This window comes from Hyaena hyaena, unplaced genomic scaffold, assembly GCF_003009895.1.
Source record: "Hyaena hyaena isolate Hyena2069 unplaced genomic scaffold, ASM300989v1 scaffold_129, whole genome shotgun sequence".
NCBI lineage: Eukaryota > Metazoa > Chordata > Mammalia > Carnivora > Hyaenidae > Hyaena > Hyaena hyaena.
Genome location: NW_024080763.1, coordinates 2,852,477 through 2,866,638, shown reverse-complemented (window position 1 = coordinate 2,866,638; position 14,162 = coordinate 2,852,477). Strand labels below are relative to the sequence as shown.

The following is a 14,162-nucleotide window of genomic DNA, read 5'->3' as shown; positions in this document are numbered from 1 at the left end:
CTGCGCCCTCTCCGCCTCTCCCCACCAAATTCTCCTGGGTCTGTGAACTTCTTTCCATACCGGGGCAGTTGGATGACATTCCCAGAGTCTGCATGGACACATTCTTGCAGTTGTGATAGAAACCTGCCAGAGCGAGACTTACACCCTCTCCACCCCAGTCAGAGCATGGGGGGCATCCTCATGGTCAGGGCCACGACGCTTGGACTCACCCGCTGCCTACCGTGTGGTAGGTGTTCCACATGGCTTATGTCACTACGGCCCTATTGGACTCCATTGAATAGAAGAGGAAACAGGCCAGAAGGAATCAGGGCAATTACTAAAGTTATGTGGCTGAGGCAGGGAATGTGGGTAAAAAGTAGATTGCTTTCCAGGGAGAATGAACAAGAATGAAGGATGTCAGTGTAATGTTGGTTCAAGTCTTGCCTTCATCATGAACCCTGGGGCAGTGGTGACTTGGCCCAGCCCACTGTCCCTTGCAAGGTAGCCAGTCTCCCTTTTCCCTGAGTAAAGTGTAAACTCCCTGAGGGCAAGGTGGAGGGCGGGACTTGTCTCCTTCAGCACAGTTGACACTTTGGCCTGGATCGTTCTTTGTGGTGGTGTGGTGATGGTGGGTGGTGGGAGACAGGTGCTGTGCTGTGCGCTGAAGAGTGTTTAGCAGCACCCCTGGCCTCAACCCCCTGGATGCCAGCAGGACATCCCCTCTTGTGACAACCTAAAGTGTCCCCCAACGCTGCAAATGTCCTCTGGGGGAGAAAATTGCTCTTCCTTTAAAGTCACTGGTCTGGGGATTTATGTTGTTTGCTTTAAGCATAGTGCCATTTAAATTTTTTTTAATGTTTATTTATTTTGGGGGGAGAGAGAGAGGAGAGAGAGAGAGAGATGGAGCACGAGTGGGGGAGGGGCAGGAAGAGAGGGAGACACAGAATCCAAAGCAGACTCCTGGCTCCGAGCTGTCAGCACAGAGCCTGACACGGGGCTTGAACTCAAAACCGTGAGATCATGACTTGAGCCAAAGTCAGACGCTTAACCTACTGAGCCACCCAGGTACCCCAGCATAGTATCATTTTAAAGTGTGCACACCAAATGCTTTGTGTTAGTCTACTGGCTTATGCCATTGTTTACAATTGTGTAACAACATTCTTGTCTTGAAACTCGAGAAAAAGATGACTATATAGATTTTGTTTTTGTTTTGTTTTGGAGACCTTAGAACCTTCTCTAAGGACACTTTCAGGAAAGGGCATGGCTGGGAGTCAGAAGACCTCCGTGTGGTCTCGGTCTGCTCTTTGCTGGCTGGTATCCTGGCAAGTCCCGAGTCCCCCGAGCCACGAGTTTTCGTCATTAATGTGAGGAGGATGTTGTAGTGATTCATCTCCGAGGGTCCTGGTAGGACTGACGTTCTTAATAATTGAACAGAAGCATAACGAATAGTACAAATGTGGAAGCAGGGAATTTCCAGTTATGGGCAAAATTTGTGTCGTCTGAGCAAGGTAAGGAGAGAGAGCGAGGATAAGAAAGATAACTGATAGGAGATGTTGGTGCCCAAATTCACTCAATAGCCTGGCATCAAGTCATCGAAAGATTTCCCTGTAGACTCCTGGATGCCCATGTCTTTGTCTAAGGAAAGTCGTAGGCAAGATTGGATTCCTTTTGTAGAGATTTGCTTTACCTTCATGTCAGGACAGTAAAAAAAAAAAAAAAAAAGTAAGTTGCCTTGTGATCTGGGGCTGCTTGCTTCCCTGTTGACACCCTTGGGGTTGGGGAAAAGCCTGTTCCCAGATGTTGCAGGATTCTAGAAGCAAGGATGAGACCTCAAGGAGGGTTGCCAGATCCAACTTCCCCAGGTAAGAGAGAGAATTTAGAATTGTTTAAAGAGCAAGAGTAAGTTCTCTTAATGCTGCTCTTCCCACGGCAGATCCCCCAAAGCAGAGCATTTAAGGCTCTTCTCCACTATGTGCCAGTGCAAGGGAATAGCATCTATTTGGGAAAGAGCTGGCTTCCCGTATGGGCAACAAAAATCTCCCTCCCACTTGCTTCGCCTTCATCTTTCAGGACATACATCTATAGGAACAAGCCGCGTTTGAAACCCCACAGAACCAATGACCTTCTTTTTACAGATAAAGAGGAAAGGCAGATTTTTTTTTAATTGGTTTCTTAAAAATTACATGTACTTTTGACAGAGATGAAAGACCCTTTCCGTGGCGTTACCTCTGACATCTTGCTTGTTAGGACCAGAGAGAGAAACAACGGACCCCAGGAATGGAGCTGCAGGGACCCTGGAAAAAAAGAGGACACTATCACGCCACCGCCGAGTTCTGTCAACTGTCAAGTTAATTAGAACGAAATTAAAAACACATTTGCCAAGATGTTCCGCAGCCAAACCAGTTAAATAGAGATTTTAACAAAATTGAAAGCACATTATACTGAGATTTGTGGATCCTGGCCCGGTGAGTGAGCGCCGAAAGTGTGATAAAATAACAAAATTGCTGCCTAATAATCTATAGAATAATATTGTCAACTAATGGATTATAATAAAATAAAAGCTGTTATTAGGGTAAAACATTATAACAAAAATCCAACTTTATTTGCAGCGCCTCCCCCTTAATGGTTTTGGGCATTTTGAAAGGTAATTTAAACAAGTACATTGTATCCTTATTGAAACTGCTTCATCTCGCTGGCTGCTGAAAATGGCTTTAACCATCCCTCTGAACAAAAGCACCCCTAATAAGACAACAAAAAAACCCGAAGCAATGGCACAGCAGCATTGCGCTCTGGGAGGAGCGGAGCCTCTAAGGCAGCAGCTTTCTCCTCGCATGTAATTAGATGAATTAAAAGGACAAAGTGGTTAATGTAACTGTTGTCCGGGAGGGGGCCCAGCCCTTTTCATCCCTTCCATTTCAGACAAGAACCTGTGGCTTTTGCTTCAGCAATGCAGAGAAGAATGTTGGCGGCAGGGAAATTAACAAGCTTAATCTACAAGGAATCTGCTCTGAGTCAGGGATGAAATGTATCTCCAGCAACGAAAGGCTACTCATTCCTGCTTCCCTTTTATATGCCTAATAAAACTTACAATAAATTAACTGCATTTTAGTTTGCAGCCAGGCTCTGTTAATCAGGGATGAGGCACCAGGTAGTCCAGTCACAAGGAACGCTCTTCAACTGGTGCATTTCAGCTATGCCGTGAGGGGGGTGGGGGCTCCTCTAATTAGCCTTCCTTCCGGTGTTGATGTTTCAAGTCCTGGGTCATCACCGGACACCGGGTTTTTTAGTAACAGGATAGTGAGAAGGGAGGTCTCCGTTACCAACCCAGGTCCCTGGACTGTGGGGAGGCGGGACGAGTTCTTGGGAGAAAAATCTAAGACAGATTGATTCTCTTATAGTCCTTCATATAGGACCCCGGGAAGTTCCCTTGGTGACGTTACACACTGTGAGCTATTCTTCTTCTTCATACTCACCTATGCCACCAACATGGTGATATCTCATAGTAAAAAGCAACACAAGTTCTCGTTCGGGCCTTTCGTTTCATTCTGTGCAGAACTGGGAAGCTGACCCAGTCGGGTCCAGTGCCTGAGAAACTCCACAAACAGCGGCGGGATCCGTGGGCGGGGTTGCTCTGTTGCTGTCTGCCATTTTGTACTCTGGGCCTAACACTGACTCAAAACAGCAACTCAGAGCCTTCCTTGACCTATTGGCAAATTATGACTTTGTTTTATTATAAAAAATAGAAAGGGGAAAATTAAATTCATTAGCTCCAATTACTAAATGATTCATCTGGCTGGTTAATGAAGCTGCATATTATGCTAACAAGATAAAGGCAAAGAATAACATGTGGGGATCGGCGGCTTTAGGCGAGCTGTGCTCTGCTCCATCAGACACACAGCTGAGGAGTCTGGGCCTTGAGATGGATGGCATGACTTGGGGGAGCTGGCGAGGTGGGGGGCGAAAGGGAGAAACCAGAACAAGGGGTGCTGTGCCTGCCTCTCGGAGATCGGAGGAGGCTAAGTCGGGGCTAACAATGCTCCGGGGGGCCCTTCTCTCCCTTTCTGGGAGGGAAAGGCTAATGGAGAGTCTAGTGGAAGCCCTGTGCTGCTGTCGGAAATGGTGGAAATGGTGCCAGGTCATCCCAGGCAGGGTTAGGCCCAAGACTCGGGGCTCTTTAAGGCTCCGGAGCTTCAAGTAACCTCCAGGTTGGGGATATGGGGTCATCAGGGACAGAGACACTGGGGGAGGCTCCGTGTTCTCTACGTTCTCAGCCATTTTCTAGGCCATGTTTGGGATTGGGCTCACAGTAGAGTGAAGGCTGGATCCCTGAGCCAAACTGTACGGATGTCAATCCTGTCTCCTCCAGGTGTCAGCTTTGGGGCCTCAGGCAGACTTTTCCTCATCTGTAGAATAGGCCCAGTCATAGCACACACCTTGTAGATTTAAGTATTCGTCTTTTTTTTTTTTTTTTAAGTATTGTTAGTAGTAGTTGTGGTCCGATGACTATCATCTCTCCCACACCCCTCCTTTGGGTCTCTTCTGTGCCACACCTTTGCTCTGGTCACATCCACTGCTGGTGCTTTGGGTGAGGGGCCTCTGGTAACCCCCGTGCCCACTGCACTTCTGAGTCCAGGGAGGCCTTTGGTGAATACTGCTTATGTGAAAGGATTCCCAGATGTTTCCATTCCCTCTCCCTGAGCAATCAAGTACTTGGGTCATTGCTGAAGCGATCGACTACAGCAGGCCTCTCCTCTCACCAGACTTCACTGTCTCTACTTTGCTGCTTGGAATTCTGGCTCCCGCTCTCCGGTTTTCCGGGGGCACTCGCCCCTAACTGGCTGCCAGAGGCAGGCGGGTATCCAGCTGCTTTGCGAATGGCCAGAAGATGACTCTGTCATTATTCCCACCGCTTGAACAGAGTCAATCCGATCCTCATTTTGTAAAACAACATTCATCATAGAGCAAGAGTAACCCAATTTTGAAGGCTACCTACTTCTAGGCTGCATGGCAAAAGGAACCTGGGATTTTGAGTTTGAATCCCAGCCCTCCTATGAGCCCTGCAACTTCAGGCAAGTCCCTTCACTTCTTGGGGATTGGTGACAATAATGTGCCTTGCTGATGGGGGGGGCGCGAGGGGGAGAGGATGTTTCAAGTGAGTGCCTTGTTGGAAAGGACATAGTGTTAGGTCATATGCCCATGTGCGCACGTGAGTCTCCTTTTCCATTCTCTGAAGTGGTGGGAAATGGAGCATCTCTGAAGTCCATCCAGTTCTGCTTCCTAGGAGTTGGGCCGGGAACTGGGCCAGTAGGATGACTGCGAGCTGTCCTTCAGCGTGGTCACTCTGGTGCTTCCTGTGCCCAGCACAGCCAGCCTGTTGCCTGGGCAGAGGAGCATGCCAAGGGAACCCAGCTTCACCTTCTCCCCGTCACGCACGTGGATGTGTCATAGCCCCCTCCCCGTCCTGAGGATTAGTGCCTGTATTACTTCTGTCGGCGTTACCAATTGTCCTTATCGCAGTCATAATCATTTCAGCTGCAACTGATTGAGCACTTACTATATGTGAAGACTTCCACACCTGACCCTCGCTAGGCATCAACGACAGGTGATGAAAATCTGGGCGTTCCTTTATCAGCTAGCTTCAGGTTTGGAAAGATTTGTTTCTATCTGTCTCTAAGGTACAAAAGAAAAGAGGCATCTTAATGGTGGGCAGAGTGTGTCAGAGACACCTGTAGATGATCTGAGGTTTACCCACGCTTTCCACTGCCATCGCTCATGCTCACAAGCCATGCTCCAGGCATTGCCAGGCAAGGATGGTAACCTAGAGCCATGGTTTGGTAACACAGTCGAGGCTGTGAGTCTCTGGAGAATTCTGTACGTGGCTAATAACTGTGGCAATCTGGCTTCTGTGGGCATCAAATATCTTTATTCTAAAAGATTATAATTTTGCAAAATTATGTAAAACCGATTAGCAATGAGAATAGCCTTAGGACCTCTTGTAACTGGTCTTCAATACAATTTAAGATAAACATGTGATTTCTAGGGTGGAAGCCTGCATGTTATAATGTCCCAGAAAGTCAATGGAAAATGAACCTTAAAATTTTTAAGAAGCGAATATATTAAAAAGAAGCGCAGAGGGGCATCTGGGTGGCTCCGTCAGTTAAGCAACCGACTCTTGATCTCATCCCAGGTCATGATCTCACAGTTCATGGGCTGGATCCCTGCGTTGGGCTCTGCACTGACAGCGTGGAGCCTACTTGGGATTCTCTCCCTTTCTCTCTGCCTCCTCCCCACATGCTCTCTCTCTTTAAATAAGCATTTATTTTTTTTAAATGTTTTTTTATTTATTTCTAGGAGAGAGAGAGACAGCGTGAGCAGGGGAGAGTCAGAGGGAGAGGGAGTCACAGACCGAAACAGGCTCCAGGCTCTGAGCTGGCAGTCAGCACAGAGCCCGACGCGGGGCCGAACCCATGAACCGTGAGATCATGACCTAAGCGAAAGTCGGATGCTTTAACCGACTAAGCCACCCAGGCGCCCCTAAATAAGCATTTAGAAAAAAGAAGCATGGATAGTATGTTGCTTTGGAGTTTGGGGTTTTGCTCTGGTTGTTTTTACTGTTTGGTTTTTGTTCATTTGTTTGTCCTACTCCTCGGTAACAACTGTGTTTAGTGTGGAGGATGGAAGAGCATCAAGAAAGTGGGAAGACAGAGAGGGCTGCCAGGGAAGGTTTGAGTGTGTTGGGAGATGATGTGGATGAGAACACAAGTGGCGTACGCTTTTGCACATACAGCTTTGGGTGGGTCTTGGTGACAGCGAGGCAGGGCTTTCCAAGTTCTGGGAAAAGCTTGGGCACTCAGGCCAGGCACACGGCCTAGCAAGTCTATCACAGTGGGGCAGAGAGCCAGGCAAGGGCACGGCTGACGGGTTGGTGAGTTCCCAAGTGCACAGACCAGAGCACTAGTGAGTGGGATGCCTGGCCTCCTTCTTGCCGTATGCCTGTGACCCTCCGCTTGCAGGTGTCTGATGGGGCCCTGGTGCCAGAAAGGGGAGCCCAGGGGCCATGGGAGGCCCTGATGCTGAGAAACAGGAGAACATGCTGCATTATAATGTCTGCTTCTGCTTCCTGGCTGGAAAGCAGGTCACCAGACCTTTCGTCTCAGAGCCTGGGAGGGGAAGGGCAGCGGAGACCCCAGGCTCTAGGCTGGAGCCACCGGCTGCTTATCATAAAGGTAAAATCAGGACTGGTGGGGGGGAACCATCTTCAAACATGAACTTGGTGAATTTAATGTTCACAGATCTCAAAAACACAACGGAAGTGGCCATTTCTGATTGGCGGCCCTGCTGGTGTGATGCATTATAGCAGGACCAGCTCAATTCGTTCAATTCCATCTGAGAGCAGGCTCGTTCCTTGGCTCCCACTTTGGAAGCTCAGGCAGCCGGAAGGCTGATGGACGGAGGTGGGAAGGAGGCCTAGGGAGTGAGTCAGCAGTTCCCTGGGTGTATGTGCGGGCCACAGCTGGCTTAGTTGGGACCGTCATCCATTTGTAGTTCTGGATGTTTAAAAAGTATTTGCTGTTCATCTTTCCCCTCTGCGTAAGAGATCTTTTAGCAATGCTCTTGTTGGGGCTGGAAGCATCCTCTGAGATCCTCAGTGATGCATTTGGGGGAAAGCTCTGGAAGCAGAGGCTGGGTCACTGTGCCGCCCACCCCCTCCGCTACTCACCTGCTAAAGGCCCCATTGGGCATCCAGCTGGCAATGCCCTGAAGCTTCCAGAGCACATCAGCTCTGGGTATGCGTGTCCTCTGAACCCTAGGCCCATCCCAACGTCCCACCCCCTTGGCCCCCCCTAACGAACCCACTGTAAATACAAGCCACAAGTATTCCAGAAGGATCTTGGGCACCACGTGGTCACTACTCTGTGTTCTTGAAATACCACTGGGTAAATTGGGTGAAGAAGAAGCCCCTACTCTTGGGCCTTCTGCTGCCTATGGCTGAGATGCTTCATCGATTGTCAGTTTATCTGAGAGGCTTTTCTGGTCACCTGCCCACAGTGGCAGCCCTCCATCCTCCATCTTGCCCTCCATCTTTCTTTACTCCCCAAGGTGCGATCACCATCTGGCATCCTGTTCGTTCTACCTACTTACCTGGCCCTTGGCCGTCTCTCCCCACAGAATACGGGTTGCAGGAAGGCAGGGCTTTCTGTCCAGCTTCCCGCTCCACTTCCTCCGCAGTGACTGCCGTGTGGTTCATGCTCAGTAAGATCCGTTTGCCGAACTCACGAATGGGTGTGAGAGGCCCCAGGTAGTGCCTATTCTCTGCCCCACCTTCGGTCATCCCCACTGTGCTTGCTGGGGATGGGGCACCGGAGCCTGGCATTTCCCCCTTCCCTTCCCTCATGCCTCTCCCTACATTGTCCTTGACTGGTCACATGCTCGGCCACTTAGGGTGTGCGGCTACTTAACGAAAGGGCAGGAAAATCATAAAGTGCATGGCAAGGCAGGAGAGATAATTGGTCAGAATGAAACCAGCCCACCCAGCCTAGCCTGGCTGAGCCTCTCTCTCCATTTATCTATTGCATTTGTTCAGCAAATATTGAGTACCTTCTGTGTGTGACATGTGCTGGGCCCTGGGGCACAGCGAGGAGGGGCGATGGGATGGTTCACCCCTACGTTGAGCTTGCATTCCACAGGGGAGGCAGCCACTGATTTTAAAAAGTCACGCAACCCAACACATTTCTGCACCTAATCATCAGGGCAAGGGGGAAAGCTGCCACAAGAGTGGGGCAGGAGCTTGACTCGGCAGGATGGAGGAGGCATCTGGGCAGGCTTCCCTGAGGAGGTGATATTTGAGATGGGATCTGATGGAGAAGCAGCCAGTGAGAGGTGAGCTGATGAAGGAAGCCACCAGGGGACAGCCTTCCAGGGACAGGGACCAGAATGTGTGGGGATGCCCCACGACAGGAAGGCCTATGGCACAATTGAGGAATTAAGCAAAGGACGGCCTCCCCCCCTCCCCCATCTTCTGCTGGATCCTTGTGGAATCATCTGCTTCTTTCATTCTGGGTCGAGGCTTCAGAATAAACTTGCCTTTTCCAAAGCTTCCCAAACGAGCCATTTGTGCCTTCCAGAATGTGCTTGACACCTGCTGGTTATCTGTAGCTTCTTAGGCCTGTTCTGCCTGGACAGGCCCTATGCTGGGGGACACAGGGAGCCAGCCCCTCTCTGAACCCTGTCTCTACATGGTCACAGTCATGCCCCTTGGTGTCTCTGGAAATCTCTCCAGTGACACGCCAGCTCTATTTCTTAGGGAAGGTTTCAATTAAAGGGTAATTGGGCTGGAGACCCGAAAACAAGCAAGGGCCAGCTGGTGACATAGCCATGCCCCTTTCACCGCCTAAGTGGTAGAACTTGGAACTAACATTCTAGAGTTCCTGACACACACCTCTTCTGAATATGTAAAATAGAACATCCCAACCATATGTTAATTATTTAATAATATAGTTAGTTAGGCCTGAGTTGTGAAAATCCTGACCTGGGTAATTACAGTGCCTGATGCTCTCATTAATGGCTTTAGAAGATCTCTTTTCTAAAATTAGATTCCCTCTGTGACTGTCATGAGCAGTGGCACCATTTTGGTGGAAGGACAAGGTGGTTTTCCCCAGGACCAAACATTGACCTTGGTGGTGATTTCTAACTGACTACCACTGGCTGCCCAGTGACGGGGAGCCATTACCTCACAGACACCAGGTGGCAAAGCCAGAGACCATCTCTGAGTCATGGGGCATCTTTTTAGCAAGCGGAGAAAGAAAGTCACCCTGCCTGGGTCTCACTTGAAAGCCAGGCATTGAGAGCCTTCGTCCGGCAACAAGGGTTCAGCCCTATGCCACAGTGAAGCCCGTGTGGGTGTATCGGGAACGCAGGGAATGAGGCCCAAACAACTGTCCCAGCTTGGCCTCCACTTTTGGGGAGCCCTTAGCAGCTCATTCTTTTCACAAAGGTTTTTTTTTTGAGCGCCTAGTGCATACCAGGTTCTCTATGAGAGTTCCTGTCCCCGAGGGGCTCCCTGGTTGGTCGGGGAAGCAGGCAAGGGGGCAAGTAATGCGCTTTACATGTGAGTGAGGGTGCGGGGCATTCGTGGTCACCCTTCCCGGCTGGAGCAGCACCCAAGCCTCAGACAGCGGCCCCTGGCCTGCAGTTCTCAGATGTAGAGTACCAGGGAGGCTGAACCAAGCTGGGAGAGGAAGAGGGCATGGGGACAGTTCCAGACATCTCCAGTAGTCTCTGCTCCATCCCTGGTGGCCAGCCCATGTTTCCCGGCGATAAGGGATCGTGCACAAATGGAAATTGTTACTTACAAAAAAAGCTGGGGGCTGAAATATATATTAGTTCAGTCTAGTCAGATGGATTATCCCACCCTGATCAAAAGTAAAGAAGGTCTTGTTATGCACATAGTTAAACATTTTTTAGTGTTTATTTACTTTTGAGAATGAGAGAGATAGAGAGGAGGGCAGAAGATCTGAAGCAGGTTCTGTGCCGACAGCAGAGAGCCTGACGTGGGGCTCAAACTCACAAACCGTGAGATCATGACCTGAGCTGAAGCCGGACACTTAATGAGCCACACAGGCGCTGCTGCACATGGAAGTGTAACTTCTGTGTCCTATCTCACCAACTTGGAGTACAGATCATTAATTTTTTTTGAATAAAAGGGGCACGAACGTGGACTGGCCACATTTCACTGCAAGTCTGGAGTGTCTCTTCCCGCTTGAGTTGGGCAAAAATCTGAAGAGGCCAGACCTGCTTCCAAGGTGGCGCAGAAAGAATTGGGGAAGCTGGTCAGGTCGTTGGCGATTGGGGATGAGGGTCAGTTCCGAGCTGGAGGTGCCTCCATCTTCACCTGAGTGTCACTGTGGCCGCTGGAGCTGCCCTTCCATTCCCTGGGCAGTGGCCGGGGCAAGCCCTCACTGGCCCAGGCCCTGTGTAGGGAACAGTCTAGATTCCCATTGTTCTAGCTCCTTACTGATGGTCAGGTACCTGCAGGCTCTCCCTTGCCCGTAGGGAACAGTCTAGATTCCCATTGTTCTAGCTCCTTACTGATGGTCAGGTACCTGCAGGCTCTCCCTTGCCCTTCCTCTCTCCTCTGACCCCAGCCCCCCTCCCCTTCTCCTGGCTAATTCTCAGAATCCTTCAAGCCTCAGTGCAAATGCCACTTCTCCCTGTCTATCTGTGTCCCAGCGCATAACCACAAAGCACACCTTCCCTCCGCACACACACCCTGTCTGCACAGGGGTGTGGTCCACATGCGCCCCTGCCCTCCAGCAACACCTGGCCCCGTTCATAACTCCACTCGTGTCAAGGTGGATTGCCTCCCAGTCCCCGTGGGAGGCAAATGACCTACCAGTCATATGGGTGACACCAAGGCTGTTTTTAGGAATTATGAGAAATTAGGCAAAAGTAGATTCTTTCCCCCTCATTCACCACATTAATGGTGGTCCAGATTTTTCCACCTGAATATCTCATCTTTCCTTTACAAGCTCAGTAGCTCCGCATAGCACCCGGCTGAAGTGACCTGGCTCTGGTTGAAAACCCTGGATCATAGTAGACTGGCGCTCAGGAGACAGTGCCTTTGCTCGATGAGCCTGATTTTTCACTTTTAAACTAGCTGTTTTGGCATGGTATGGACAAAACCCCAGGAAAAGCAATAATTGAGTATTGAACCATCTTCTGCACTGACACAAACAGCCCCGATGGTTTCCAGGGTACCGTGCTGTGTCACTGAATGGCTAATTCGATCGTAAATCCTCGTTTCAAGAAAAAAACACTCACCAACGGAAGTGTCCAAAGAAGGACCCTTTAGGTTAGGCCGGCGGCTGCTGATCTGGTGTCCTAGTTAATCAGCACCACAGTCTCATTTTCCCTTTTATGCAGGAATGTACTATATCTGGAAGCAAACCAACAGATGTCTCTAGCATTTTAAGGACAGAGTCCATTACATAGTTTCATTTGTACGCATTTAAGACTCTTGCCGTCTAGCTTGAAGAAGTGCTGAGACACGTGGAGGTGGGAAGTCACCACAAGGGCTTCATTGCTGGGTGTTTCCTGCTTGAGAGGGGAGGTTCCTGGTTATGCGTGTCTGGCAACTTCTCCCTGTTTTGGGGTAATAGTCTCTATTCCTTTGGAGGCCCTTTCTCCACTCTGTGCAGCTGAGGTGGGGTTTCGAGCCTCAGTGCATTTGTGCCTGCTCAGCCCCGGCCATGGGGTGGGGGGCACATGTGTGACCTCCTGATGCGGGGGCAAGTGTGTGACCCGCCAGTAGCAGTAGTGCACCCACCTGACACGTGTGATGAATCCTGGAGTGGACACGTGACTCAAGCTGGGTGTCCAGGGTCCTGTCCCAAGGCTGCTACAGAGATGATAGAAAGAAGAATCTCTCTCCTTCTGTTGGACTGGCTCAGCTGGGGCTTCCGGCAGCCATGTACCCGCCTCCCTCGCCCTGTCCTCCACCTCACTCAGTGGGGAAGGCCCATCTGCAGCAGGAGAGAGTGAGGGAGAGAGGCAAAGGGGAATGTGAGGCAGGGGGCTGGCTGGCTGAGTGGATGGGGAAGGTAGGATGGAGGGGAGTAAGAGCAAGGTATAGAGAAAAGCAAACAAAAGTCAAGAAGGATCCTCTAGGGGCGCCTGGGTGGCTTAGTCAGTTAAGCGTCCGACTTTCGCTTGGGTCATGATCTCGCGGTTCGTGGGTTCGAGTCCCGCGTCGGGCTCTGTGCTGACTGCCAGCTCAGAGCCTGGAGCCTGTTTCAGTCTGTGACTCCCTCTCTCTCTGACCCTCCCCTGCTCATGCTGTCTCTCTCTCTCCTAGAAATAAATAAAATATTAAAAAAAAAACAAACAAAAAAAACAGAAGGACCCTCCAATTGGCTCCATCTGTTCACCTCACACAACTGGGTTGCAGATTCAATCCTCAAGGTACTGCTTTCTTTAGCTCACCTTGAATTTTGGGCCACCCCAACCCGGTATTCCTATCCCTCAAAAAATTCCTCTTATTTACATGGTGGTTAGAGGAAAGTTACCATCACGTGAGAACAAAGGAGTTCTGAGTAAAACCAGGAGGGAATTCTCCACAGAAGAGCAAGTCCTTATAGTTGAGTGACATTGCGGGACGCCATTGGAAGAGACACGTGACAGTGCTCCAAAGATTCGAGAGCATCGGTGTTGGAAAGGACCAAAGCCACCATCTTGTTTAGCATTTCCCAAGGCGGGGGCACTGGGATGTGGTAGCTTTGTGGGACTTCAGAGAGAGTTCTTGAGAAATATTTGGCAGTGACAGAAGTGGGAATAGGTGGATTAAGTAAGTTGTTGAAAAAGTTTCTTTACTGAAGGACTTTTCAGAGCCTTTACAATGCTAAGAAGTGTGAGTCTTCAAGAGGGGGACTAAAGAACTTAGCATTCTCCAAATATTTATTGGTGAAGGCTTTTACATTCATTAACTTTGCCTCATCATAATGTAGCTCAAGTCATTAGTGGCCGAGCCTCAGACATCGAAGTGAACAGCTACTATGTGACCTGGAAATGGGGGCCCTGCTCAGAGCTCTTCCATCCCCTTCCACCTTCTCTCCTGCAAATGTGCTGCAGAAAATAGAGACATCCAGACTTGACAAGGAGGGGGGCCTGTCTGCAAGGCCCTTTCCTCAGAACAAGGGTGGTGTGTGTCTCTGGCAGTAACAGGAAGCACAGGCTGGGACGTGCAAACGGCCAGGTTTAGCGAGGCCCACACCAGAGCCCTCATGTCATCCTAACAAGCAGCACAGCAAGCCCAGGAGAGCTGGGCCTCGGTGACGTACGGTCACTATAATGGCACCCAGTTGGCCAAATGTCTTCAACAGTGATGGATGTTCATCTGGAAGGTCATTACCACAGGAAGGTCATTACCACAGGCATTAGAAATGCCCCCTAATTTTAGAAACACTAAATAATTCATGTTGGCAGCTGAGAAAAAAAATTCAAGGCCAGTCTGTGTTAATTTACCCAAAGTGGATGTTGGCACATCATTGTTGGTGTTGCTGTTGTTTGGTGTGGAACAAGTTGTAGCAAAGCAGAGGGATGGCTCTGCATCTTTTTCCCCTGAATGTGAGCCGTCAGCAGCTGTCACCTTTTATGATGACATGTTACTGCTCAACGTTTTCTCTTTT

At 49.8% G+C, this 14,162-nt stretch overlaps 1 long non-coding RNA gene across 1 annotated transcript; it reads right to left on the bottom strand.

The window, feature by feature from the left end:
* Positions 1-2,115: 2,115 nt before the first annotated feature.
* LOC120235562 lies at positions 2,116-8,647 on the bottom strand. Its single transcript, XR_005529452.1, has 3 exons — positions 8,122-8,647; positions 5,534-5,649; positions 2,116-2,273 (listed from the first exon to the last, which is right to left on the bottom strand). It is a non-coding gene; the product is annotated as an uncharacterized LOC120235562 (long non-coding RNA).
* Positions 8,648-14,162: the final 5,515 nt, after the last annotated feature.